Below are 25,506 nucleotides of genomic sequence, written 5' to 3' on the forward strand. Positions count from 1 at the left end.
TCTCCAGCCTTTAGCCTTGCCTCAAGCCTCGAGCCTCGAGCCTCCAGCCTCGCCTCGCCTCAAGTCTGCAGCCTGCTGCTTCGCCTCGCCTCAAGTCTCCAGCCTCCAGCCTTGCCTCGCCTCAAGTCTCCAGCCTCCAGCCTCAACTCAAGCCTCCAGCCGCCAGCCTCGCCTCAAGTCTCCAGCCACCAGCCTTCAGTCTCGCCTCACCTCGCCTCATGTTTCCAGCCTCCAGCCTCCAGCCTCAACTCGCATCAAGTCTCCAGCCTTCAGCCTTGCCTCAAGCCTCAAGCCTCCAGCTTCCAGCCTCACCTCACTTCACCTCAAGCCTCCAGCCTCCAGCCTCGGCTCGCCTCACCTCAAGACTCCAGCCTCGCCTCAAGTCTCCAGCCACCAGCCTCCAGTCTCGCCTCGCCTCGCCTCTCCTCAAGTCTCCAGCCTCCAGCCTTGCCTCGCCTCGCCTCAAGTCTCCAGCCTCCAGTCTCGCCTCACCTCACCTCAAGACTCCAGCCTCCAGCTTCGACTCAAGTCTCCTGCCTCCAGCCTTGCCTCACCTCAAGTCTCCAGCCTCCAGCCTCACCTCACCTCAAGACCGCAGCCTCCAGCCATGCCGTGCCTCATCTCCAGCCACAAGCCTCCTGCCTCCAGCCTCAACTCGCCTCAAGTCTCCAGCCTCCAGCCTTGCCTCACCTCAAGTCTCCAGCCTCCAGCCTCAACTCAAGCCTCCAGCCGCCAGCCTCGCCTGAAGTCTCCAGCCACCAGCCTCCAGCCTCCAGCCTCAACTCGCATCAAGTCTCCAGCCTTCAGCCTTGCCTCAAGCCTCAAGTCTCCAGCTTCCAGCCTGACCTCACCTCACCTCAAGCCTCCAGCCTCCAGCCTCGCCTCGCCTCAAGTCTGCACCCTCCAGCCTCACCTCGCCTCAAGTCTCCAGCCTCCAGCCTCGTCTCGCCTCAGGTCTCCAGCCACCAGCCTTGCCTCGCCTCAAATCTGCAGCCTCCAGCCTTGTCTCGGCTCACCTCAAGCCTCCAGCCGCCAGCCTCGCCTCAGGTCTCCAGCCTCCAGCCTTGCCACAAGTCTCCATCCTCCAGCCTCCAGACTCGCTTACCTCAAGCCTCCAGCCTCCAGCCTCACATCAAGTCTCCAGCCTCCAGCCTCACCTCAAGTCTCCATCCTCCAGCCCCGCCTCACCTCAAGACTGCAGCCTCCAGCCTTGCTTCACCTCAAGTCTCTAGCCTCCAGCCTCCAGCCTCAACTCGCATCAAGTCTCCAGCCTTTAGCCTTGCCTCAAGCCTCAAGCCTCCAGCCTGCTGCCTCGCCTCGCCTCAAGTCTGCAGCCTGCTGCCTCGCCTCGCCTCAAGTCTCCAGCCACCAGCCTTGCCTCGCCTCAAGTCTGCAGCATCCAGCCTCGCCACAAGTCTCTAGCCACCAGCCTCCAACCTCGAGCGTCACCTCGCCTCAAGTCTCCAGCCTCCAGCCTCGTTTTGCCTCAAGTCTCCAGCCTCCAGCCTCAACTCAAGCCTCCAGCCGCCAGCCTCGCCTCAAGTCTCCAGCCACCAGCCTCCAGTCTTGCCTCGCCTCGCCTCATGTTTCCAGCCTCCAGCCTCCAGCCTCAACTCGCATCAAGTCTCCAGCCTTCAGCCTTGCCTCAAGCCTCAAGCCTCCAGATTCCAGCCTCGCCTCACTTCACCTCAAGCCTCCAGCCTCCAGCCTCGCCTCGCCTCACCTCAAGACTCCAGCCTCAACTCAAGCCTCCAGCCACCAGCCTCCAGTCTCGCTTCGCCTCGCCTCTCCTCAAGTCTCCAGCCTCCAGCCTTGCCTCGCCTCGCCTCAAGTCTCCAGCCTCCAGTCTCGCCTTGCCTCACCTCAAGACTCCAGCCTCCAGCTTCGCCTCAAGTCTCCTGCCTCCAGCCTTGCCTCACCTCAAGTCTCCAGCCTCCAGCCTCACCTCACCTCAAGACTGCAGCCTCCAGCCTTGCCGCGCCTCATCTCCAGCCACAAGCCTCCTGCCTCCAGCCTCAACTTGCCTCAAGTCTCCAGCCTTCAGCCTTGCCTCGCCTCAAGTCACCAGCCTCCAGCCTCGCCTCACCTCACCTCAAGCCTCCAGCCTCGCCTGACCTTGCCTCAAGTCTCCAGCCTCCAGCCTCGCCTCACCTCACCTCAAGACTCCAGCCTCCAGCCTCGCCTCAACTCTCCAGCCTCCAGCCTCACCTCACCTCAAGACTGCAGCCTCCAGCCTTGTCTCGCCTCATCTCCAGCCACAAGCCTCCTGCCTCCAGCCTCAACTCGCCTCAAATCTCCAGCCTTAATCCTTGCCTAGCCTCAAGCCTCCAGCCTCCAGCCTCGCCTTGCCTCACCACAAGCCTCCAGCCTCCAGCCTCGCCTCGCCTCAAGTCTCCATCCTCCAGCCTCGCCTTGCCTCGTCTCCAGTCTCCAGCCACGCCTCACCTCGCCTCAAGTCTCCAGCCTCCAGCCTCGCCTCACCTCACCTCAGGACTCCAGCCTCCAGCCTCGCCTCAAGTCTCCAGCCTCCAGCCTCACCTCACCTCAAGACTGCAGCCCCCAGCCTTGTCTCACCTCATCTCCAGCCACAAGCCTCCTGCCTCCAGCTTCAACTAGCCTCAAATCTTCTGCCTTCATCCTTGCCTCACCACAAGCCTCCAGCCTCGCCTCGCCTCGCCTCAAGTCTCCATCCTCCAGCCTCACCTCACCTCGTCTCCAGACTCCAGCCTCGCCTTGCCGCAGGTCTCCAGCCACCAGCCTCGCCTCACCTGAAATCTCCAGCCACCAGCCTTGCCTCACCTCAAGTCTCCAGCCTCCAGCCTCGCCTCGCCTCAACATTCCAGCCTCCAGCCTCGCCTCACCTCAAGACTGCAGCCTTGCCTCACCTCAAGTCTCCAGCCACCAGCCTCCAGCCTCCAGCCTCAACTCGCATCAAGTCTCCAGCCTTCAACCTTGCCTCAGGCCTCCAGCCTCCAGCTCGCCTCGCCTCGCCTCAAGTCTGCAGCCTCCAGCCTCGCCTCACCTCAAGTCTCCAGCCTCCAGCCTCGCCTCAGTTCTTCAGCCACCAGCCTTGCCTCGCCTCAAGTCTGCAGCCTCCAGCCTCGCCTCGCCTCAGGTCTCCAGCCACCAGAGTCGCCTCGCCTCAAGTCTGCAGCCTCCAGCCTTGCCTCGCCTCACCTCAAGTCTCCAGCCTTCAGCCTTGCCTCGCCTCAAGTTCTCCAGCCTCCAGCCTCGCCTCACCTCACCTCAAGCCTCCAGCCTCGCCTCATCTCGCCTCAAGTCTCCAGCCTCCAGCCTCGCCTCACCTCACCTCAGGACTCCAGCCTCCAGCCTCGCCTCAAGTCTCCACCCTCCAGCCTCGCCTCACCTCAAGACTGCAGCCTCCAGCCTTGTCTCGCCTCATCTCCAGCCACAAGCCTCCTGCCTCCAGCCTCAACTCGCCTCAAATCTCCAGCCTTCATCCTTGCCTCGCCACAAGCCTCCAGCCTCCAGCCTCGCCTTGCCTTACCACAAGCCTCCAGCCTCCAGCCTCGCTTCGCCTCAAGTCTCCATCCTCCAGCCTCGCCTCGCCTCGTCTCCAGTCTCCAGCCACGCCTCACCTCGCCTCAAGTTTCCAGCCACCAGCCTCCAGCCTCCAGCCTCAACTCGCCTCAAGACTCCAGCCTCCAGCCTCGCTTCGCCTCACCTCAAGCCCCCAGCCTCCAGCCTCGCCTCAAGTCTCCAGCCTTCAGCCGCGCCTCGCCTCAAGTCTCCAGCCTCCAGCCTCCAGCCTCACCTCGCCTCGCCTCAATTCTCCAGCCTCCAGCCACGGCTTGCCACTCCTCAAGTCTCCAGCCTCCAGCCTCGCCTCGCCTCACCTCAAGTCTCCAGCCTCCAGCCTCGCCTCACCTCAAGACTGCAGCCTCCAGCCTTGCCTCAAGCCTCAAGCCTCCAGCTTCCAGCCTCGCTCACCTCACCTCAAGCCTCCAGCCTCCAGCCTCGCCTCGCCTCACCTCAACTCTGCAGCCTCCAGCCTCGCCTAGCCTCAGGTCTCCAGCCACCAGCCTTGCCTTGCCTCAAGTCTGCAGCCTCCAGTCTCGCCTCGGCTTACCTCAAGCCTCCAGCTGCCAGCCTCGCCTCAAGTCTGCAGCCTCGCCACAAGTCTCCAACCTCCAACCTTGCCACGCCTCACCTCAAGCCTCCAGCCTCCAGACTCGCCTCGCCTCAAGACTGCAACCTCCAGACTTGCCTCACCTCAAGTCTTCAGCCACCAGCATCTAGCCTCGAGCATTACCTTGCCTCAAGTCTCCAGCCTCCAGCCTCGCCTCGCCTCAAGTCTCCAGCCTCCAGCCTCCAGCCTCGCCTCGCCTCAGCTCAAGCCTCCAGCCACCAGCCTTGCCTCAAGTCTCCAGCCTCCATCCTCGCCTCGCCTCGCCTCACCTCAAGACTCCAGCTTCCATCCTTGCCTCAAGTCTCCTGCCTCCAGCCTCGCCTCACCTCAAGTCTCCAGCCTCCAGCCTCACCTCACCTCAAGACTGCAGCCTCCAGCCTTGCCTCGCCTTAAGTCTCCAGCCACCAGCCTCCAGCCTCCAGCCTCAACTCGCCTCAAGTCTCCAGCCTCCAGCCTCGCCTCGCCTCACCTCAAGCCCCCATCCTCCAGAATCACCTCGCCTCAAGACTGCAGCCTCCAGCCTTGCCTCGCCTCAAGGCTCCAGCCACCAGCCTCCAGCCTCGAGCCTCACCTCGCCTCAAGTCTCCAGCCTCCAGCCTCCAGCCTCGCCTCGCCTGAAGTCTCCAGCCACCAGCCTCCAGCCTCACCTCGCCTCGCCTCAAGTCTCCAGCCTCCAGCCTCGGCTCACCACTCCTCAAGTCTCCAGCCTCTATCCTCACCTCGCCTCGCCTCAAGATTCCAGCCTCCAGCCTACCCTCAAGTCTCCAGTCTCCAGCCACGCCCTGCCTCAAGACTGCAGCCTCCAACCTTGTCTCACCTCAAGTCTCCAGCCACCAGCCTCCAGCCTCCAGCCTCAACTCGCAACAAGTCTCCAGCCTCCAGCCTCGCCTCGCCTCAAGATTCCAGCCTCCAGCCTCGCCTCGCCTCAAGTCTCCAGTCTCCAGCCTCGCCTCACCTCAAGACTGCAGCCTCCAGCCTTGCCTCACCTCAAGTCTCCAGCTACCAGTTCCAACCTCCAGCCTCAACTCGCATCAAGTCTCTAGCTTTCAGCCTTGCCTCAAGCCTCAAGCCTCCAGCTTCCAGCCTCACTTCACCGCAAGCCTCCAGCCTCCAGCCTCGCCTCGCCTCAAGTCTGCAGCCTCCAGCCTCACCTCGCCTCACGTCTCCAGCCTCTAGCCTCGCCTCGCCTCAGGTCTCCAGCCACCAGCCTTGACTCGCCTCAAGTCTGCAGCCTCCAGCTGCCAGCCTCGCTTACCTCGCCTCCAGTCTCCAGACTTGCCTCGTCTCAAGCATCAAGTCTGCAGCCTTGCCTCAAGCGTCAAGTCTCCAGCCTTGGCTCAAGTCTCCAGCCTCCATCCTCGCCTCGCCTCACCTCAAGTCTCCAGCCACCAGCCTCGCCTCAAGGCTCCAGCCTCCAGCCTCGCCTCACCTCAAGACTGCAGCCTCCAGCTTCCAGCCTCGCCTCACTTCACCTCAAGCCTCCAGCCTCCAGCCTCGCCTCGACTTGCCTCAAGTCTCCAGCCTCCAGCCTCGCCTCGCCTCAGGTCTCCAGCCACCAGCCTTGCCTCGCCTCAAGTCTGCAGCCTCCAGCCTTGCCACAAGTCTCCAGTCACCAGCCTCCAGCCTCGAGCGTCACCTCGCCTCAAGTCTCCAGCCTCCAGCCTCGTCTCGCCTCAAGTCTCCAGCCTCCAGCCTCAACTCAAGCCTCCAGCCTCCAGCCTCCAGCCTCAACTCGCATCAAGTCTCCATCCTTCAGCCTTGCCTCAAGCCTCAAGTCTCCAGCTTCCAGCCTGACCTCACCTCACCTCAAGCCTCCAGCCTCCAACCTCGCCTCGCCTCAAGTCTGCAGCCTCCAGCCTCACCTCGCCTCAAGTCTCCAGCCTCCAGCCTCGCCTCGCCTCAGGTCTCCAGCCACCAGCCTTGCCTCGCCTCAAATCTGCAGCCTCCAGCCTTGTCTCAGCTCACCTCAAGCCTCCAGCCGCCAGCCTCGTCTCAGGTCTTCAGCCTCCAGCCTCGCCACAAGTCTCCATCCTCCAGCCTCCAGACTCGCTTACCTCAAGCCTCCAGTCTCCAGACTTGCCTAGCCTCAAGCATCAAGTCTGCAGCCTTACCTCAAGCTTCAAGTCTCCAGCCTTGGCTCAAGTCTCCAGCCTCCAGCCTCGCATCAAGTCTCCAGCCTCCAGCCTCACCTCAAGTCTCCATTCTCCAGCCTCGCCTCACCTCAAGACTGCAGCCTCCAGCCTTGCTTCACCTCAAGTCTCTAACCTCCAGCCTCCAGCCTCAACTCACATCAAGTCTCCAGCCTTTAGCCTTGCCTCAAGCCTCAAGCCTCCAGCCTCCAGCCTTGCCTCGTCTCAGGTCTCCAGCCACCAGCCTTGCCTCGCCTCAAGTCTGCAGCATCCAGCCTCGCCACAAGTCTCTAGCCACCAGCCTCCAAACTCGAGCATCACCTCGCCTCAAGTCTCCAGCCTCCAGCCTCGTTTCGCCTCAAGTCTCCAGCCTCCAGCCTCAACTCAAGCCTCAAGCCGCCAGCCTCGCCTCAAGTCTCCAGCCACCAGCCTCCAGTCTCGCCTCGCCTCGCCTCATGTTTCCAGCCTCCAGCCTCCAGCCTCAACTCGCATCAAGTCTCCAGCCTTCAGCCTTGCCTCAAGCCTCAAGCCTCCAGCTTCCAGCCTCGCCTCACTACACCTCAAGCCTCCAGCCTCCAGCCTCGCCTCGCCTCACCTCAAGACTCCAGCCTCAACTCAAGCCTCCAGCCACCAGCCTCGCCTCAAGTCTCCAGCCACCAGCCTCCAGTCTCGCCTCGCCTCGCCTCTCCTCAAGTCTCCAGCCTCCAGCCTTGCCTCGCCTCGCCTCAAGTCTCCAGCCTCCAGCCTCGCCTCGCCTCACCTCAAGACTCCAGCCTCCAGCTTCGCCTCAAGTTTCCTGCCTCCATCCTTGCCTCGCCTCAAGTCTCCAGCCTCCAGCCTCACCTCACCTCAAGACCGCAGCCTCCAGCTTTGCCGCGCCTCATCTCCAGCCACAAGCCTCCTGCCTCCAGCCTCAACTCGCCTCAAGTCTCCAGCCTTCAGCCTTGCCTCGCCTCAAGTCTCCAGCCTCCAGCCTCGCCTCACCTCACCTCAAGCCTCCAGCCTTGCCTCACCTTGCCTCAAGTCTCCAGCCTCCAGCCTCTCCTCACCTCACCTCAAGACTCCAGCCTCCAGCCTCGCCTCAAGTCTCCAGCCTCCAGCCTCACCTCACCTCAAGACTGCAGCCTCCAGCCTTGTCTCGCCTCATCTCCAGCCACAAGCCTCCTGCCTCCAACCTCAACTCGCCTCAAATCTCCAGCCTTCATCCTTGCCTCGCCTCAAGCCTCCAGCCTCCAGCCTCGCCTTGCCTCACCACAAGCCTCCAGCCTCCAGCCTCCAGCCTCGCCTCGCCTCAAGTCTCCATCCTCCAGCCTCGCCTCGCCTCGTCTCCAGTCTCCAGCCACGCCTCACCTCGCCTCAAGTCTCCAGCCTCCAGCCTTGCCTCACCTCACCTCAAGACTCCAGCTTCCAGCCTCGCCTCAAGTCTCCGGCCTCCAGCCTCACCTCACCTCAAGACTGCAGCCTCTAGCCTTGTCTCACCTCATCTCCAGCCACAAGCCTCCTGCCTCCAGCTTCAACTCGCCTCAAATCTCCAGCCTTCATCCTTGCCTCACCACAAGCCTCCAGCCTCCAGCCTCGCCTCGCCTCGCCTCAAGTCTCCATCCTCCAGCCTCGCCTCGCCTCGTCTCCAGCCTCCAGCCTCGCCTTGCCGCAGGTCTCCAGCCACCAGCCTCGCCTCGCCTCAAATCTCCAGCCACCAGACTTGCCTCACCTCAAGTCTCCAGCCTCCAGCCTCGCCTCGCCTCAACATTCCAGCCTCCAGCCTCGCCTCACCTCAAGACTGCAGCCTCCAGCCTTGCCTCACCTCAAGTCTCCAGCCACCAGCCTCCAGCCTCCAGCCTCAACTCGCATCAAGTCTCCAGCCTTCAGCCTTGCCTCAAGCCGCAAGCCTCCAGCTTCCAGCCTCGACTCACCTCACCTCAAGCCTCCAGCCTCCAGCTCGCCTCGCCTCGCCTCAAGTCTGTAGCCTCCAGCCTCGCCTCGCCTCAGTTCTTCAGCCACCAGCCTTGCCTCGCCTCAAGTCTGCAGCCTCCAGCCTCGCCTCGCCTCAGGTCTCCAGCCACCAGAGTCGCCTCGCCTCAAGTCTGCAGCCTCCAGCCTTGCCTTGCCTCACCTCAAGCCTCCAGCCTCCAGACTCACCTCGCCTCATGACTGCAACCTCCAGACTTGCCTCGCCTCAAGTCTCCAGCCACCAGCCACTAGCCACGAGCCTGACCTCGCCTCAAGTCTCCAGCCTCCAGCCTCGCCTCACCTCACCTCAAGACTCCAGCTTCCATCCTCGCCTCAAGTCTCCTGCCTCCAGCCTCACCTCGCCTCAGTTCAAGCCTCCAGCCGCCAGCCTCGCCTCACATCTCCAGCCACCAGCCTCGCCTCGCCTCAAGTCTCCAGCCTCCAGCCTCACCTCGCCTCACGGCTGCAGCTTCCAGCCTCGCCTCGCCTCAAGTCTCCAGCGACAAGCCTCCAGCCTTGCCTCGCCTCAAGTCTCCAACCTCCAGCTTCGCCTCGCTTCAAGTCTCCAGCCTCCAGCCTCGCCTTGCCTCAAGTCTCCAGCCTTGGCTCAAGTCTCCAGCCTTGGCTCAAGTCTCCAGCCTCCAGCCTCGCCTTAAGTCTACAGCCTCCATCCTCGCCTCAAGTCTACAGCCTCCAGCCTCGCCTCACCTCACCTGAAGCCTCCAGCCTCCAGTCTCACCTTGCCTCCAGCCTTGCCTCACCTCGTCTCCAGCCACCAGCCTCCAGCCTCGAGCCTCACCTCACCTCAAGTCTCCATCCTCCAGCCTCGCCGCGCCTCGTCTCCAGCCACCAGCCTCTCCTCGCCTCAGGTCTCCAGCCACCAGCCTCGCCTGGCATCAAGTCTGCAGCCTCCAGCTTCGCCTCGCCTCAAGGCTGCAGCTTCCAGCCTCGCCTTGCCTCAAGTCTCCAGCCACCAGCCTCCAGCCTCGCCTTGCCTCAAGTCTCCAGCCTTGCCTCGCCTCAAGTCTCCGGCCTCCAGCCTCGCCTCGCCTCAATTCTCCAGGCTCCAGCCTCGCCTCACCTCATGTCTCAAGCCTCCAGCCTTGCCTCTAGTCTCAAGTCTCCTGCCTTCAGCCTCACGTCGCCTCAGGTCTCAAGCCTCCAGCCTCGCCTCAAGTCTCAAGCCTCAGCCTCCTGCCAAGCCTCGCCTCAAGTCTGAAGCCTCCAGCCTTGCCTTGCCTCAAGTCTCCAGCCACCAGCCTCCAGCCTCAACTCGCCTCAAGTCTCCAGCCTCCTGCCTCACCCTGCTTGAAGTCTCCATCCTCCAGCCTCGCCTTGCCTCGTCTCCAGCCTCCAGCCTCTCCTCGCCGCAGGTCTCCAGCCACCAGCCTCGCCTCGCCTCAAGTCTGCAGTCTCCAGCCTCGCCTCGCCTCGCCTCAAGGCTGCAGCTTCCAGCATCGCCCCACTTCAAGTCTCCAGCATCCAGCCTCGGCTCGCCTCAAGTCTCCAGCATCACTTCAAGTCTCCAGCCTCCAACCTCACCTCACCTCAAGCCTCCAGCCTCCATACTCACCTCGCCTCAAGTCTCCAGCCTCCAGCCTTGCCTCGCCTCACCTCAAGACTCCAGCCTCCAGCCTCGCCTCAAGTCTCCTGCCTCCAGCCTCGCCTCACCTCAAGTCTCCAGCCTCCAGCCTCGCCTCACCTCAAGACTGCAGCCTCCAGCCTTGACTCGCCTCAAGTCTCCAGCCTTCAGCCTTGCCTCGTCTTGTCTCCAGGCTCCAGCCTCACCTCGCCTCAGGTCTCCAGCTACCAGCCTCACCTCGCCTCAAGGCTGCAGCTTCCAGCCTCGACTCGCCTCAAGTCTCCAGCCACCAACCTCCAGCATCGCCTCGCCTCAAGTCCCCAGCCTCCAGCCTCGCCTCACCTCATGTCTCCAGCCTCCAGCCTCACCTCGCCTCAAGTCTCAAGCCTCCAGCCTCGCCTCAAGTCTCAAGCCTCAGCCTCCTGCCAAGCCTCGCCTCACGTCTCCAGCCACCAGCCTCCAGCCTCAACTCGCCTCAAGTCTCCAGCCACCAGCCTTGCCTCGCCTCAAGCCTCCAGCCTCCCGCCTCGCCACGCCTCACCTCAAGCCTCCAGCCTCCACCCTCACCTCGCCTCGCCTCACCTCAAGTCTCCATCCTCCAGCCTCGCCTCGCCTCGTCTCCAGCCTCCAGCCTCGCCTCGCCTCAAGTCTCCAGCCTCCAGCCTCGCCTCGCCTCAAGTCTCCAGCCTCCAGCCTCGCCTCACCTCATGTCTCAAGCCACCAGCCTCGCCTCACCTCATGTCTCAAGCCACCAGCCTCGCCTCACCTCATGTCTCAAGCCTCCAGCCTCGCCTCTAGTCTTATGTCTCCAGCCTCCAGCCTCCAGCCTTGCCTCACCTCATGTCTCAAGCATCCAGCCTCGCCTCTAGTCTTAAGTCTCCAGCCTCCTGCCAAGCCTCACCTCGTCACTTGCCTAGCTTCAAGCCTGTAGATTTCTGCCTCATCCTGCCTGCCTACCAAGCCTCGTCCTTACCTAATTCTGGGGTCCGAGCCAGAGGCAAGACCCAGATACTGGGTCCTTGTCCAGTCTCTGGCTCTGAGTCCAAACCCGGGCTCTGAGCTCTCTTGTTCAGTCCTGTTCCAGGTTCCTGGTTTTCCTGTCCATGTCCTTGCCATCGCCCTATATCCTAGTCCTGTCCCTAGTACTTCAGTCTCTGTGTCTTGCACTTGGGTCCATTCCCAGCCATGCAATTATGACAGTAATGTGTTATAATCTTTTAATTGAGACCAATAGCAATTGAACAATCACCTAGTCTTAAAACATCAAAGTTGCTGGTGAACGCAGCAGGCCAGGCAGCATCTCTAGGAGGAGGTACAGTCGACATTTCAGGCCGAGACCCTTCGTCAGGACTAACTGAAGGAAGAGGGAGTAAGGGATTTGAAAGTGGGGGGGGGGAGGGGTGATCCAAAATGATAGGAGAAGACAGGAGGGGGAGGGACGGAGCCAAGAGCTGGACAGGTGATAGGCAAAAGGGATAAGAGGGGATCATGGGACAGGAGGCCCAGGGAGCCAGAGGATGGGCAAGGGGTGTAGTCAGAGGGACAGAGGGAGAAAAAAGAGAGTGAGAGAAAGAACGTGCGTATATAAATAACGGATGAGGTACAAGGGGGAGGTGGGGCATTAGCAGAAGTTAAAGAAGTCAATGTTCATGCCATCAGGTTGGAGGCTACCCAGACGGAATGTAAGGTGTTGGACACGTCAGAGCTGTGCCCTCTCTAACATGCTGGTAGAGAGAGTTTTATTTGGGTTTTTAGCGCTGGAAATAGTTACATTCAGACACGTCTCATTAGCAGGGCAGAAGCATGGTCACATTGTTTATTCCAGGGACCAGCTGCTTGTGCTTATGTCGGCCGGTTTAGCGAGCAGAGCAGCGGACACCCCTGCTGAAATCTGGAGGAAAACACACAGAGGATGCAGAGGGGGATCACGAAGTCGAGGAAAGAGGACCAGGTAGAGACAATAGAGACTTATGGAGAAGAGGAGTTTGGTGAGTAATAAAATGGATGAGTTCACGGCGCTAGCCAGGCATCAGAGAACATTTCAGGAGTGCAGTGTTACGTGTTTCACTGGAACGGGGCTGCACGAGGACATACCCGATCAAAACTTTTCCATGGATGGCTTCCAGACTGTTCGGGCTGACCAGAAGTGCACTGAAAGCGATAAGCTTAAGGGAGTTGGGTGCTTACAGTTACAACAACAGATGGTGCAATCCGGGTCATATTACGATCGAGGAACGCGTTTGTAGACCGGATATTGAACTGTTTTCTGTTGGTCTTTGGCCATATTCCACCAGGATACACCACTAGGCAGCACGGGAGGTCGTTCCTGCCTGTGGCCATCGAACTTGCAGCTCCTTCCAAGGGGGGTCAGACACCCTGCTCCAATAAACTGGTCCTGGACTTATTTTCCATCTGGCATAGTTTGCATTTTGTTGTTTGATTGAATGTTGTTTTTGTATTGCTATATTTATGCTCTATTCTTGGTTGGTGCGGCAGTAACGAAACCCAATTTCCCTCGGGATCAATAAAGTATATCTATCTATCTGTCTATCATTCTATCTATCTATCTATCTATCTATTTCCTTCACACTTTTAATGGTAAACACACTTGAAGAAACAAATCTAAAACTATGCAACATTCATCAAAGTTGCTGGTGAACGCAGCAGGCCAAGCAGCATCTATAGGAAGAGGCGCAGTCGACGTTTCAGGCCGAGACCCTTCGTCAGGACTAACTGAAGGAAGAGTGAGTCAGGGATTTGAAAGCTGGAGGGGGAGGGGGAGATGCAAAATGATAGGAGAAGACAGGAGGGGGAGGGATAGAGCCGAGAGCTGGACAGGTGATAGGCAAAAGGGCATACGAGAGGATCATGGGACAGGAGTTCCGGGAAGAAAGACGGGGGGGGGTGACCCAGAGGATGGGCAAGAGGTATACTCAGAGGGACAGAGGGAGAAAAAGGAGAGTGAGAGAAAGAATGTGTGCATAAGAATGAGTAACAGATGGGGTACGAGGGGGAGGTGGGGCCTTAGCGGAAGTTAGAGAAGTCAATGTTCATGCCATCAGGTTGGAGGCTACCCAGACGGAATATAAGGTGTTGTTCCTCCAACCTGAGTGTGGCTTCATCTTTACAGTAGAGGAGGCCGTGGATAGACATGTCAGAATGGGAATGGGATGTGGAATTAAAATGTGTGGCCACTGGGAGATCCTGCTTTCTCTGGCGGACAGAGCGTAGATGTTCAGCAAAGCGATCTCCCAGTCTGCGTCGGGTCTCACCAATATATAAAAGGCCACATCGGGAGCACCGGACGCAGTATATCACCCCAGTCGACTCACAGGTGAAGTGAGGCCTCACCTGGAAGGACTGTTTGGGGCCCTGAATGGTGGTAAGGGAGGAAGTGTAAGGGCATGTGTAGCACTTGTTCCGCTTACACGGATAAGTGCCAGGAGGGAGATCAGTGGGGAGGGATGGGGGGGACGAATGGACAAGGGAGTTGTGTAGGGAGAGATCCCTGCGGAATGCAGAGAGAGGGGGGGAGGGAAAGATGTGCTTAGTGGTGGGATCCCGTTGGAGGTGGCGGAAGTTACGGAGAATAATATGTTGGACCCGGAGGCTGGTGGGGTGGTAGGTGAGGACCAGGGGAACCCTATTCCTAGTGGGGTGGTGGGAGGATGGAGTGAGAGCAGATGTACGTGAAATGGGGGAGATGCGTTTAAGAGCAGAGTTGATAGTGGAGGAAGGGAAGCCCCTTTCTTTAAAAAATGAAGACATCTCCCTCGTCCTAGAATGAAAAGCCTCATCCTGAGAGCAGATGCGGCGGAGACGGAGGAATTGCGAGAAGGGGATGGCGTTTTTGCAAGAGACAGGGTGAGAAGAGGAACAGTCCAGATAGCTGTGAGAGTCAGTAGGCTTATAGTAGACATCAGTGGATAAGCTGTCTCCAGAGACAGAGACAGAAAGATCTAGAAAGGGGAGGGAGGTGTCGGAAATGGACCAGGTAAACTTGAGGGCAGGGTGAAAGTTGGAGGCAAAGTTAATAAAGTCAACGAGTTCTGCATGCGTGCAGGAAGCAGCGCCAATGCAGTCGTCGATGTAGCGAAGGAAAAGTGGGGGACAGATACCAGAATTGGCACGGAACATAGATTGTTCCACAAACTCAACAAAAAGGCAGGCATAGCTAGGACCCATACGGGTGCCCATAGCTACACCTTTAGTTTGGAGGAAATGGGGGGAGCAAAGGGAGAAATTATTAAGAGTAAGGACTAATTCCGCTAGATGGAGCAGAGTGGTGGTAGAGGGGAACTGATTAGGTCTGGAATCCAAAAAGAAGCGTAGAGCTTTGAGACCTTCCTGATGGGGGATGGAAGTATATAAGGACTGGACATCCATGGTGAAAATAAAGCGGTGGGGTCCAGGGAACTTAAAATCATCGAAAAGTTTAAGAGCGTGAGAAGTGTCACGAACATAGGTCGGAAGGGATTGAACAAGGGGTGATAAAACAGTGTCGAGGTATGCAGAAATGAGTTCGGTGGGGCAGGAGCAAGCTGAGACAATAGGTCGGCCACGTCAGGCAGGTTTGTGGATCTTGGGTAGGAGGTAGAAATGGGAAGTGCGGGGTGTGGGAACTATAAGGTTGGTAGCAGTGGATGGGAGATCCCCTGAGCGGATAAAGTCGCTGATAGTGTGGGAGACAATGGCCTGGTGCTTCCTTAGTGGGGTCACGATCGAGGGGTAAATAAGAGGAGGTATCCGTGAGTTGTCGCTGTGCCTCGGCAAGGTAGAGGTCAGTACGCCAGACTACAACAGCATCCCCCTTATCAGCGGAAATCTAAAATTATGTCCATTTTGCATTCACCCTCTAGATGTAGACATCAAAATATTATGACAATTAAAACACATTTACCCAAGGTAATATGAAAACCATATTACGATGATAAGGGATAGATTTTAAGAATTATTGCTACTCACCTGTAGTAATGTGGCTGAATCTGTAATGTTGCTCTGTGAGTCTGTTCTTTGTGTCTCGTTTTATGTTCTAAAGGAGGGTTATCAATTTATTGTTCTGAACGTTGAACTTATTACAATGTACTTCGGTGTCATACCACCAGGAAATACTACGTAATGATTTGCATTCATATAAAGTAATAATCAGAAAAAGTTAATGATTGGATGAAAACTCAGCATTGGAAATAATTATCAGATCAGGAAATCTTTCCAGACAATATAACTGCAAAAGAATTGGCAATATGAAAACAAAATATACTGAGGAAAGATTAGTGACTTGCAACATCAAATCTGGTTTTCACTCCAAGGAAGTTATCTGATTGATGATAATTTTTAGTATTTTCAGTTTTAAGTTTAATTTTCTGACATCTGCTATTCAATAGGTGGAGATATCACAATTTTAAAATGGGCTCAGAGGTGGGGAGCAAAGACTAGGGACAGTAAGACACAAAAGGATGTGATCCTATGGAACCAGGACTGATTCAATGTTAAAAGGGAGGGATCAGAGTGAAAGGAATTGGTAATTAGAATTGAAGAAAGAAAATGAAAATCAAAACCTGCAGATGCTGTCAAACTGAAATAAAAATAGAAAATGCTGGAACAACTCAACAAGTGAGGGACCATTGATTGAAAGAGAAAGACTCAAAACCACTCGTGATTCAGACAACACTGGTGTTGTTGGCAAATTTGTAAATGTTATTGAACGTGCAGTGTGTGTAAAGAGAAGCACAGGGTCTAAGCATGAAGTGCACTTGTGTTGATGATCAGTGAGAAGGAAATATTGTCAATGATCTGTACTGATGGAGATCTTCTGATGAATGTGGTGGATTCTGAGTGTTGTCGATGATTAGCAGCCTGACGTTCTGTTACCTAGACGTACAGTGGAGAACCAGTGAAACAACATCTGGTGTTGACCTGTTATGTTGATCGGCAAATGAAGAGGATCCAGCACAATAACCAACTTCTTGAAGAACCTGTTATGGTGGATGTAAGTGCTGACAGATGGCCGTTGCTCAGGCAGGTCACCATACCCTTCTTGAGCACAGTACAGTTGGAGCCACTTTGAAGCATGTGGGGAGTTCAGACCACAGATGTGAGGTGTACGATGCCCTTGAAAACACCAACCATTGGTCTGTACAGATCTTCAGCACTCAGCATTCTCTGAGCTGGAAGCTTCTGATGACTGAGGCAGCTCACCAATCCACCTCACAGCCCGGCTGTGTTTTCGGCCACTTAAGGCAAAACCTCAGTCATCTACTCCATTACTTGCTTAAATTTAGCTTTAGTTGCAAAGAATAAAGCTTCACACACTAAATTCTGGAGGAACTCAGCAGGCCAAGCCAGAAAGTTTATTGACTCTATAGATAGCGCGCAATCTTCATCAGTATAGATCATTGATCATTGATCATGTATGATACATCCTACACATGAAGAATGATGATGAAACACAGAAACATAGAAACATAGAAAATAGGTGCAGGAGCAGGCCATTTGGCCCTTCGAGCCTGCACCGCCATTCAGTGTGATCATGGCTGATCATCCAACTCAGAACCCTGTACCAGCCTTCCCCCCATACTCCCTGATCCCTTTAGCCACAAGGGTCATATCTAACTCCCTCTTAAATATAGCCAATGAACTGGCCTCAACTGTTTCCTGTGGCAGAGAATTCCATAGATTCACCACTCTCTGTGTGAAGAAGTTTTTCCTAATCTCGGTCCTAAAAGGCTTCCCCTTTATTCTCAAACTGGGACCCCTCGTTCTGGACTTCCCCAACATCGGGAGCAATCTTCCTGCATCTAGCCTGTCCAATCCCTTTAGGATTTCATACTTTTCAATAAGGTCCCCACTCAATCTTCTAAATTCCAATGAATATAAGCCTAGTCGATCCAGTCTTTCATCATATGAAAGTCCTGCCATCCCAGAAATCAATCTGGTGAACCTTCTTTGTAATGCCTCTATGGCAAGGATGTCACTCCTCAGATTAGGGGACCAAAACTGCACACAATACTCCAGGTGTGACCTCACCAAAGCCTTGTACAACTGCAGTAGTACCTCCCTGCTCCTGTACTCGAATCCTCTTGCTATGAATGCCAGCATACCATTTGCCTTTTTCACCACCTGCTGTATCTGCATGCCCACTTTCAATGACTGGTGTATAATGACACCCAGGTCTCATTGCACCTCCCCTTTTCCGAATTGGCCACAATTCAAATAATAATCTATTTTCCTGTTTTTGCCACCAAAGTGGATAACCTCACATTTATCAACATTTAATTGTCTCTGCCATGAATTTGCTCACTCACCTAACCTATCCAAGTCACCCTGCATCCTTTTAGCATCCTCCTCACAGCTAACACTGCCGCCCAGCTTCGTGTCATCCGCAAACTTGGAGATGCTGCATTTAATTCCCTCATCTAAGTCATTAATATATATTGTAAACAACTGGGGTCCCAGCACTGAGCCTTGCAGTACCCCACTAGTCACTGCCTGCCATTCTGAAAAGGTCCCGTTTATTCCCACTCTTTGCTTCCTGTCTGCCAACCAATTCTCTATCCACATCAATACCTTACCCCCAATACCGTGTGCTTTAAGTTTGCACACTAATCTCCTGTGTGGGACCTTGTCAAAAGCCTTTTGAAAATCCAAATATACCACATCCACTGGTTCTCCCCTATCCACTCTACTAGTTACATCCTCAAAAAATTCTATGAGATTCGTCAGACATGATTTTCCTTTCACAAATCCATGCTGACTTTGTCCGATGATTTCACCGTTTTCCAAATGTGCTGTTATCACATGTTTGATAACTGACTCTAGCATTTTCCCCACCACCGATGTTAGGCTAACCAGTCTATAATTCCCTGGTTTCTCTCTCCCTCCTTTTTTAAAAAGTGGGGTTACATTAGCCACCCTCCAATCCTCAGGAACTAGTCCAGAATCTAAAGAGTTTTGAAAAATTATCAGTAATGCATCCAATATTTCTTGGGCTACTTCCTTAAGCACTCTGGGATGTAGACTATCTGGCCCTGGGGATTCATCTGCCTTTAATCCCTTCAATTTACCTAACACCACTTCCCTACTAACATGTATTTCCCTCAGTTCCTCCATCTCACTGGACCCTCTGTCCCCTACTATTTCTGGAAGATTATTTATGTCCTCCTTAGTGAAGACAGAACCAAAGTAGTTATTCAATTGGTCTGCCATGTCCTTGCTCCCCATAATCAATTCACCTGTTTCTGTCTGTAGGGGACCTACATTTGTCTTAACCAATCTTTTTCTTTTCACATATCTATAAAAGCTTTTACAGTCAGTTTTTATGTTCCCTGCCAGCTTTCTCTCAAAATCTTTTTTTCCCTTTCCTAATTAAGCCCTTTGTCCTCCTCTGCTGGACTCTGAATTTCTCCCAGTCCTCAGGTGAGCCGCTTTTTCTGGCTAATTTGTATGCTTCTTCTTTGGAATTGATACTATCCCTAATTTCCCAAGTCAGCCACGGGTGCACTACCTTCCCTGATTTATTCTTTTGCCAAACTGGGATGAACAATTGTTGTAGTTCATCCATGCGATCTTTAAATGCTTGCCATTGCAAATCCACCGTCAACCCTTTAAGTGTCATTTGCCAGTCTATCTTAGCTAATTCACATCTCATACCTTCAAAGTTACCCTTCTTTGAGTACAGAACCTTTGTTTCTGAATTAACTATGTCACTCTCCATCTTAATGAAGAATTCCACCATATTATGGTCATTCTTACCCAAGGGGCCTCTTACGACAAGATTGCTAATTAACTCTTCCTCATTGCTCAATACCCAGTCTAGAATAGACTGCTCTCTAGTTGGTTCTTTGACATGTTGGTCCAAAAAATCATCCCACATACCACAGAAACCATAGAAACCATAGAAACCATAGAAACTACAGCACAGAAACAGGCCCTTTGGCCCTTCTTGGCTGTGCCAAACCATTTTCTGCCTAGTCCCACTGACCTGCACACAGACCATATCCCTCCATACACCTCCCATTCATGTATCTGTCCAATTTATTCTTAAATGTTAAAAAAGAACCCGCACTTACCACCTCGTCTGGCAGCTCATTCCATACTCCCACCACTCTCTGTGTGAAGAAGCCCCCGCTAATGTTCCCTTTAAAACTTTTCCCCCCTCACCCTTAACCCATGTCCTCTGGTTTTTTTCTCCCCTTGCCTCAGTGGAAAAAGCCTGCTTGCATTCACTCTATCTATACCCATCATAATTCTATATACCTCTATCAAATTTCCCCTCATTCTTCTATGCTAACCTATTCAACCTTTCTCTGCAACTGAGTTTCTCAAGTCCCGGCAACATCCTTGTAAACCTTCTCTGCACTCTTTCAACCTTATTTATATCCTTCCTTTAATTTGGTGACAAAAACTGAACACAATACTCCAGATTCGACCTCACCAATGCCTTATACAACCTCATCATAACATTCCAGCTCTTATACTCAATACTTCGATTAATAAAGGCCAATCTACCAAAAGCTCTCTTTACCACCCTACCTACCTATGACGACACTTTTAGGGAATTTTGTATCCGTATTCCCAGATCCCGCTGTTCCACTGCACTCCTCAGTGCCTTACCATTAATCCTGTATGTTCTACGTTGGTTTGTCCTTCCAACGTACAATACCTCACACTTGTCAGTATTAAACTCCATCTGCCATTTTTCAGCCCATTTTTCCAGCTGGTCCAAGTCCCCCTGAAGGCTCTGAAAACCTTCCTCACTGTCTACTACACCTCCAATCTTTGTATCATCAGCAAATTTGCTGATCCAATTTACCACATTATCATCCAGATCATTGATATAGATGACAAATAACAATGGACCCAGCACTGATCCCTGTGGCACACCACTAGTCACAGGCTTCCACTCTGAGAAGCAATCCTCTACTATCACTCTTTGGCTTCTTCCATTGAGCCAATGTCTCATCCAATTTACCACCTCTCCATGTATACCTAGCGACTGAATTTTCCTAACTCACCTCCCATGTGGGACCTTGTCAAAGGTCTTACTGAAGTCCATGTAGACAATATCCACTGCCTTCCCTTCATCCACTTTCCTGGTAACCTCCTCAAAAAACGCCAACAGATTGGTCAAACATGACCTGCCACGCACAAAGCCATGTTGACTCTCCCTAATAAGCCCCTGTCTATCCAAATGCTTGTAGATAACTTACCTCCAATAACTTACCTACTACTGACGTTAAACTCACCGGCCTATAATTTCCCGGATTACTTTTCGATCCTTTTTTAAACAACGGAACAACATGAGCCACTCTCCAATCCTCCGGCACTTCACCTGTAAACAGTGACATTTTAAATATTTCTGCCAGGGCCCCCTCAATTTCAACACTAGTCTCCTTCAAGGTCTGAGGGAACACTCTGTCAGGTCCCAGGGATTTATCCACTTTAATTTTCCTCAAGACAGCAAGCACCTCCTCCTTTTCAATCTGGACAGTTTCCATGGTCTCACTACTTGATTCCCTCAATTCCACAGATTTTATGCCAGCTTCCTTAGTAGATATAGATGCAAAAAACCTATTTAAGAAATCCTACATTCCAAGAAATCCTCTTCCTCAGCACCCTTACCAATTTGGTTCACCCAATCTATATGTAGATTGAAGTCACCCATTATAACTACTGTTCCTTTATTGCACGCATTTCTAATTTCCTGTTTAATACCATCCCCAACCTCACTACTACTGTTAGGTGGCCTGTACACAACTCCCACCAGTGTTTTCTGCCCCTTAGTGTTATACAGCTCTACCCATATCGATTCCACATCCTCCCAGTTAATGTCCTTCCTTTCTATTGTGCTAATCTCCTCTCTAACCAGCAATGCTACCCCACCTCCTTTTCTTTCATGTCTATCCCTCCTGAATATTGAATATCACTGAATGTTGAGCTCCCATCCTTGGTCACCCTGGAGCCATGTCTCTGTGATCCCAACTATATCATATTCATTAATAACAATCTGCACTTTTAATTCATCCACCTTGTTATGAATGCTCCTTGCATTGACACACAAAGCCTTCAGGCTTGCTTTTACAACACTCTTAGCCCTTATACAATTATGTTGAAAAGTGGCCCTTTTTGATTTTTGCCCTGGATTTGCCGGCCTGCCACTTTTACTTTTCACCTTATTACTTTTTGCTTCTACCCTCATTTTACACCCCTCTGACTCTCTGCACTTGTTCCCATCCCCCTGTTGTGAACTAACCTCCTTTCTCCTAGTCTCTTTAATTTGATTCCCACCTCCCAACCATTCTAGTTTAAAGTCACCTCAGTAGCCTTCGCAAATCTCCCCGCCAGGATATTGGTCCCCCTAGGATTCAAGTGTAAACCGTCCTTTTTGTACAGGTCACACCTACGCCAAAAGAGGTCCCAATGATCCAAAAACTTGAATCCCTGCCCCCGCTCCAATCCCTCAGCCACGCATTTATCCTCCACCTCATCACATTCCTACTCTCACTGTCGCGTGGCACAGGCAGTAATCCCGAGATTACTACCTTTGCGGTCCTTTTTCTCAACTCCCTTCCTAACTCCCTATATTCTCCTTTCAGGATCTCTTCCCTTTACCTGTATGTACCACGACCTCTGGCTGCTCACCCTCCCACTTCAGGATATCTTGGACGCGATCAGAAATATCCCGGACCCTGGCACCAGGGAGGCAAACTACCATCCGGGTCTCTGGACTGCATCCACAGAATCACCCATCTGACCTCCTTACTACCGAGTACCCTATTACCCATCACCCATCTGACCTCCTTACTACCGAGTGCCCTCCTCTTCCTTTCCCTACCCTTCTGAGCTACGGGGCCTGACTGAGTGCCAGAGGCACGGCCACTGTCGCTTCCCCCGGGTAAGCTGTCCCCCCCCGCCAACAGTACTCAAACAGAAGTACCTATTGTCAAGGGGCACAGCCATCGGGGTACTCTCTATTACCTGACTCTTCCCCCTCCTAACCGTGACCCACTTGTCTGCCTCCTGTGGTCCCGATGTGACCACCTGCCTGTAACTCCTCTCTATCAACTGCTCACTCTCCCTGACCAGACGAAGGTCATCGAGCTGTAGCTCCAGTTGCCTAACGCGTTTCTTTAGGAGCCGCATCTCGGCGCACCTGGCGCAGATGTGGACGGCCGGGAGGCTTGGAGACTCCAGGGCCTCCCACATCCAGCACCGAGAACAACAAACTGCCCTCACACTCATACTGCCCCTCTCCTTAAATAACAACAAAAAATGAATTCTAAACCTTCCTTGCCTCACCCGTTTCCGCCTAAGCCCGTTGAGCTGAGACTCTTAAGCCTTCACTCTGCTCCCGGCTCACTCCGCCGCCCGCAAACTACGCTGTCCACTATATGAGGCTGTGTTCTTTTTAAATCTTCCGCGCTTCACTGCCCAACGTCACACGCCTGCACAGTCCCGCCTCTCTGAACGCCGATGGAAAAAAAAACTGAAAAATTCAAAAATGGCTTCCTCTGCACTCCCGCTCCGATTCTCAGACCTCCTTCTCCGAATGAAAGTAAATGTCAACTGCATTAGTTTGTACAGGACAATTTGTAATTAATGGATTGAAGTACAAATGTAAGAAGACTTCACTGAGATTTTCCACAAGCTGAAATGCTTTGTCACACAAACATCTTGTCAGAAATTAGCCTATCGTTCTGATTTAAGTCACACAATTGAATTCAGAGAGTTTTAGAAAGGATAGGTGGTAAGAGTCTTTTTCCCAGGTTAGAAATAAGCAGCAGCAATGGGCTGTGAATGAAAAAAAAAATCAATAAACATATGACAGGAAAATTGGTATTGGTTTTTACTGTCATGTACACAATTCATAATCTGCTGAATCCTAGTCTGTGGTGTTTGAGACACAGAAATTACAGGTATCTTCTCTAGAGGGCAATCACCAATGCAAAGAGACAATTCCTGACTACTGATGCTTCCAATATTATTGCCCATTCTCTACTATCTCAGTAAAAATACAGAATTATCGTTCTTCGAACTACAAGAACAGTCAATATTTTGATAAATATAAATGTGGTAATTTTGAATCCCTGTTTATCTCAAAGTTTTTCTCATTCAATATTTTTCACCTGTAATACCTGTCAGATGTTCCATGGTGAGTTAACTGTGGAGCACGACTGCCTGGTTTCTGCCAAGGTACATCACAGAAACTTGGAGTTGGAAATGTGTGCTAGATTCTGATGTTGATTTCAGTGAATCCAGATACTTGATAGATTGACTATTGTTAAAATCAGAGTTTCCAGATTGGAATAGTAGTCTGTAGATAAATTATAAAAATGAATGCATTGTGGATTGCATTGTGGTCTAAGAAGTTTTAGACTAATTTTGGAAAACCTGCATCTTAATTTTGTTCCTTATTGTGCAATATCATATCCTAAATCACTCTGATTTTATTTTTGGATTGAATAAATTTTTTGTATCTATTTGCAAAATACAACTGAAAATAATGTTCAATTAGTGATCCACTTCCAGTCATAATTTACGTTTCATACCAGAATTTATAAAGTTCCAGGCAGGTGCTCTATTTGGAGTTGAAAAGACCAGTTCTATATCTTCCTTCTTGCAGAGAGCAAAGTGCCTTTCCTCAGCTGAATGTGGGGCAGGATGGAACCAAACTGTAATCCACAAAGAGGTGCTATTGCATTCCTTGTCAATGAGCACTCAGTGTGTTATCAGTGTTGCCCCATCTCTTTGGTAAACGCGTAATTAGTTGAGGACCTTTTTGAAATCAATCTTGTCAAATGTAATGGGCCACAAAATGTTCTATATAATTCTACAAAAACAGAATGGTTCTTCTGATGGAAACCCATTACGTCATTATTGACTATTGTTATGCTCCGGAAGCAAGTCAAATTATCAAAAGACATAGCCCTCAGTGATATAATGTTAGTATCCAGGAAGATGCACCCATATTTCCAGAACAATGCTCACCTACATCCATTACCAAGTATATGTCATATATAGGAAAAGGAAATGTTTAATTAATTACCTTAATTTCTATTCTTTCAAAGCATCTCTTCTCCATTCTTTCATCTTTGCACCATTTCCTGCCACTAAAAACCTTTTGATAGTGGAGCCCAGTTTGCAGTGGCCACAGCCATTACACAAGGACACTATAACAGATACTTTGAGGAGCACGTGAAATGTCACCCCACACATCTAGATGGAGTTTAAGTTGCACAGAGAGGAACAAGCCTGTCACATCCACCGAATATTGCACTCATTTCTAATCTTCCCAATTGAGTCAAAGACTCTTAGAGTTGTACAACACAGGAAGAGTTCCTTCAGAATCATCTGTCTATGCCAACCAACATGCCAATCTCACCTTCTCGCATTTGGCTCCATTTGTTCCATATTGTAAACTTTAATCATGTTATCTGCATTAGGTCCATAGTATTCTATCCCTTTGCAAATCAAGTGTTTCTCTCGATGTGAGAGTACCTGCCTCCAATACTTTGTCATTTCATATTGCAACCACACTGTAATACCTCTTTCAGAACCCTGGTGTGTAAACAAACCATCTGGTCCAGATGACTATCAACCTTCAGACCTTTCAATTTCCCAAGCACTTTCTCCCTAGTAATGCCAATTTCTCATCAGCACCATCACATGATTCCTGTAGTGTAGTAGCTAGAATTGCATGCAGTCTTCCAGGTATGTGCTCCATAAGACACTGAAAATATCAGTTCTTCCTCCATTTATTTTCACCTTATGTTCTTTATCACTCTGTTCTGCAGCTATTAGGATCTGAGGATATTACCCAAATGTGCCCGTGTTCATCAACCCTTTCCACCACCCTACCATTAACAGTACAAGCCTAGTCCTGATTAACCTCCCAGAAATGCATCAGTTCACACTTGTCAGGATTAAATTCTATCTACAATAGCTCTGTCCAACTTTCCAACTGAGCTACCAGTTGCTGTAGCCTTAGACAACCCTCCTCTACATCACTCACACCACCCATTCTCATATCAATTGCAGACATATGAACCATACCTCCAATATTCACATCTATGTCTTTAATTGTCAAAGGTCCCAGAAGCAATCCCTTTCACAGACTTCCAATCAGTAAAATAATCCTCCACTATGACCTTCTGGTTCATCTAGTGCAGTCAGTTTTAAAGCCACTTTGCTATTTGCCTCCATCCCATGGGCTTGTATATTTTGAACCAGTCCTCCACACAGGACTTTGTCAGAAGCCTCAAATAAATATCATGTAGACAAAATCTACCACAATGTGATCTTTTATCTCTTCAAACAGATTTATCAAATTAGCAAGATAGGATTTCCTGTGAACAAAGTCATACTCACTATCTCCAATCACTCTGACCTACCCAAGCATGCAGATAGATCTCATGCTTATAATTGTCTTCCGATAGTTAGTCTATCCTGGATATGCGACTTTGTCGTCTGGCAGTGTAAAATTCACTATCATGTCCCCACTATGTGATTTATATTACTGAACTGTGTCAGGCAAAGGAAGTGGAGATGGAAAACTCAGATAAGCAATGATATTCTCTCCCCCATGACTAAATTTCAGGAAGTTTTTCTCAGTGACCAGGAGGCACCACTGCACTTCCAGCTCCCTCAGCTTCCAGCATTGACCTCAATGATCAGAACATCACACAGATCAATTATAG

The 25,506-nt window shown here is 52.1% G+C and overlaps 2 protein-coding genes across 2 annotated transcripts in view; one reads left to right on the plus strand and one right to left on the minus strand.

Annotated features, from left to right (window-relative positions):
* Nucleotides 1-14,904, minus strand: part of LOC134345447 (alpha-1,4-N-acetylglucosaminyltransferase-like) — a 109,920-nt gene extending 95,016 nt beyond the window's left edge. Inside the window, exon 1 of the mRNA XM_063046135.1 lies at nt 14,777-14,904. The gene's annotated coding sequence lies outside the window, so the exon portion shown is untranslated. The remainder of the gene's footprint in view (nt 1-14,776) is intronic.
* The window catches only part of LOC134345967 (alpha-1,4-N-acetylglucosaminyltransferase-like), a 167,567-nt gene that overhangs the window by 102,952 nt on the left and 39,109 nt on the right, over nt 1-25,506 (plus strand). The window lies entirely within an intron of this gene.

The sequence above is a fragment of the Mobula hypostoma genome, chromosome 4 (assembly GCF_963921235.1).
Source record: "Mobula hypostoma chromosome 4, sMobHyp1.1, whole genome shotgun sequence".
NCBI classification, from domain to species: Eukaryota; Metazoa; Chordata; class Chondrichthyes; order Myliobatiformes; family Myliobatidae; genus Mobula; species Mobula hypostoma.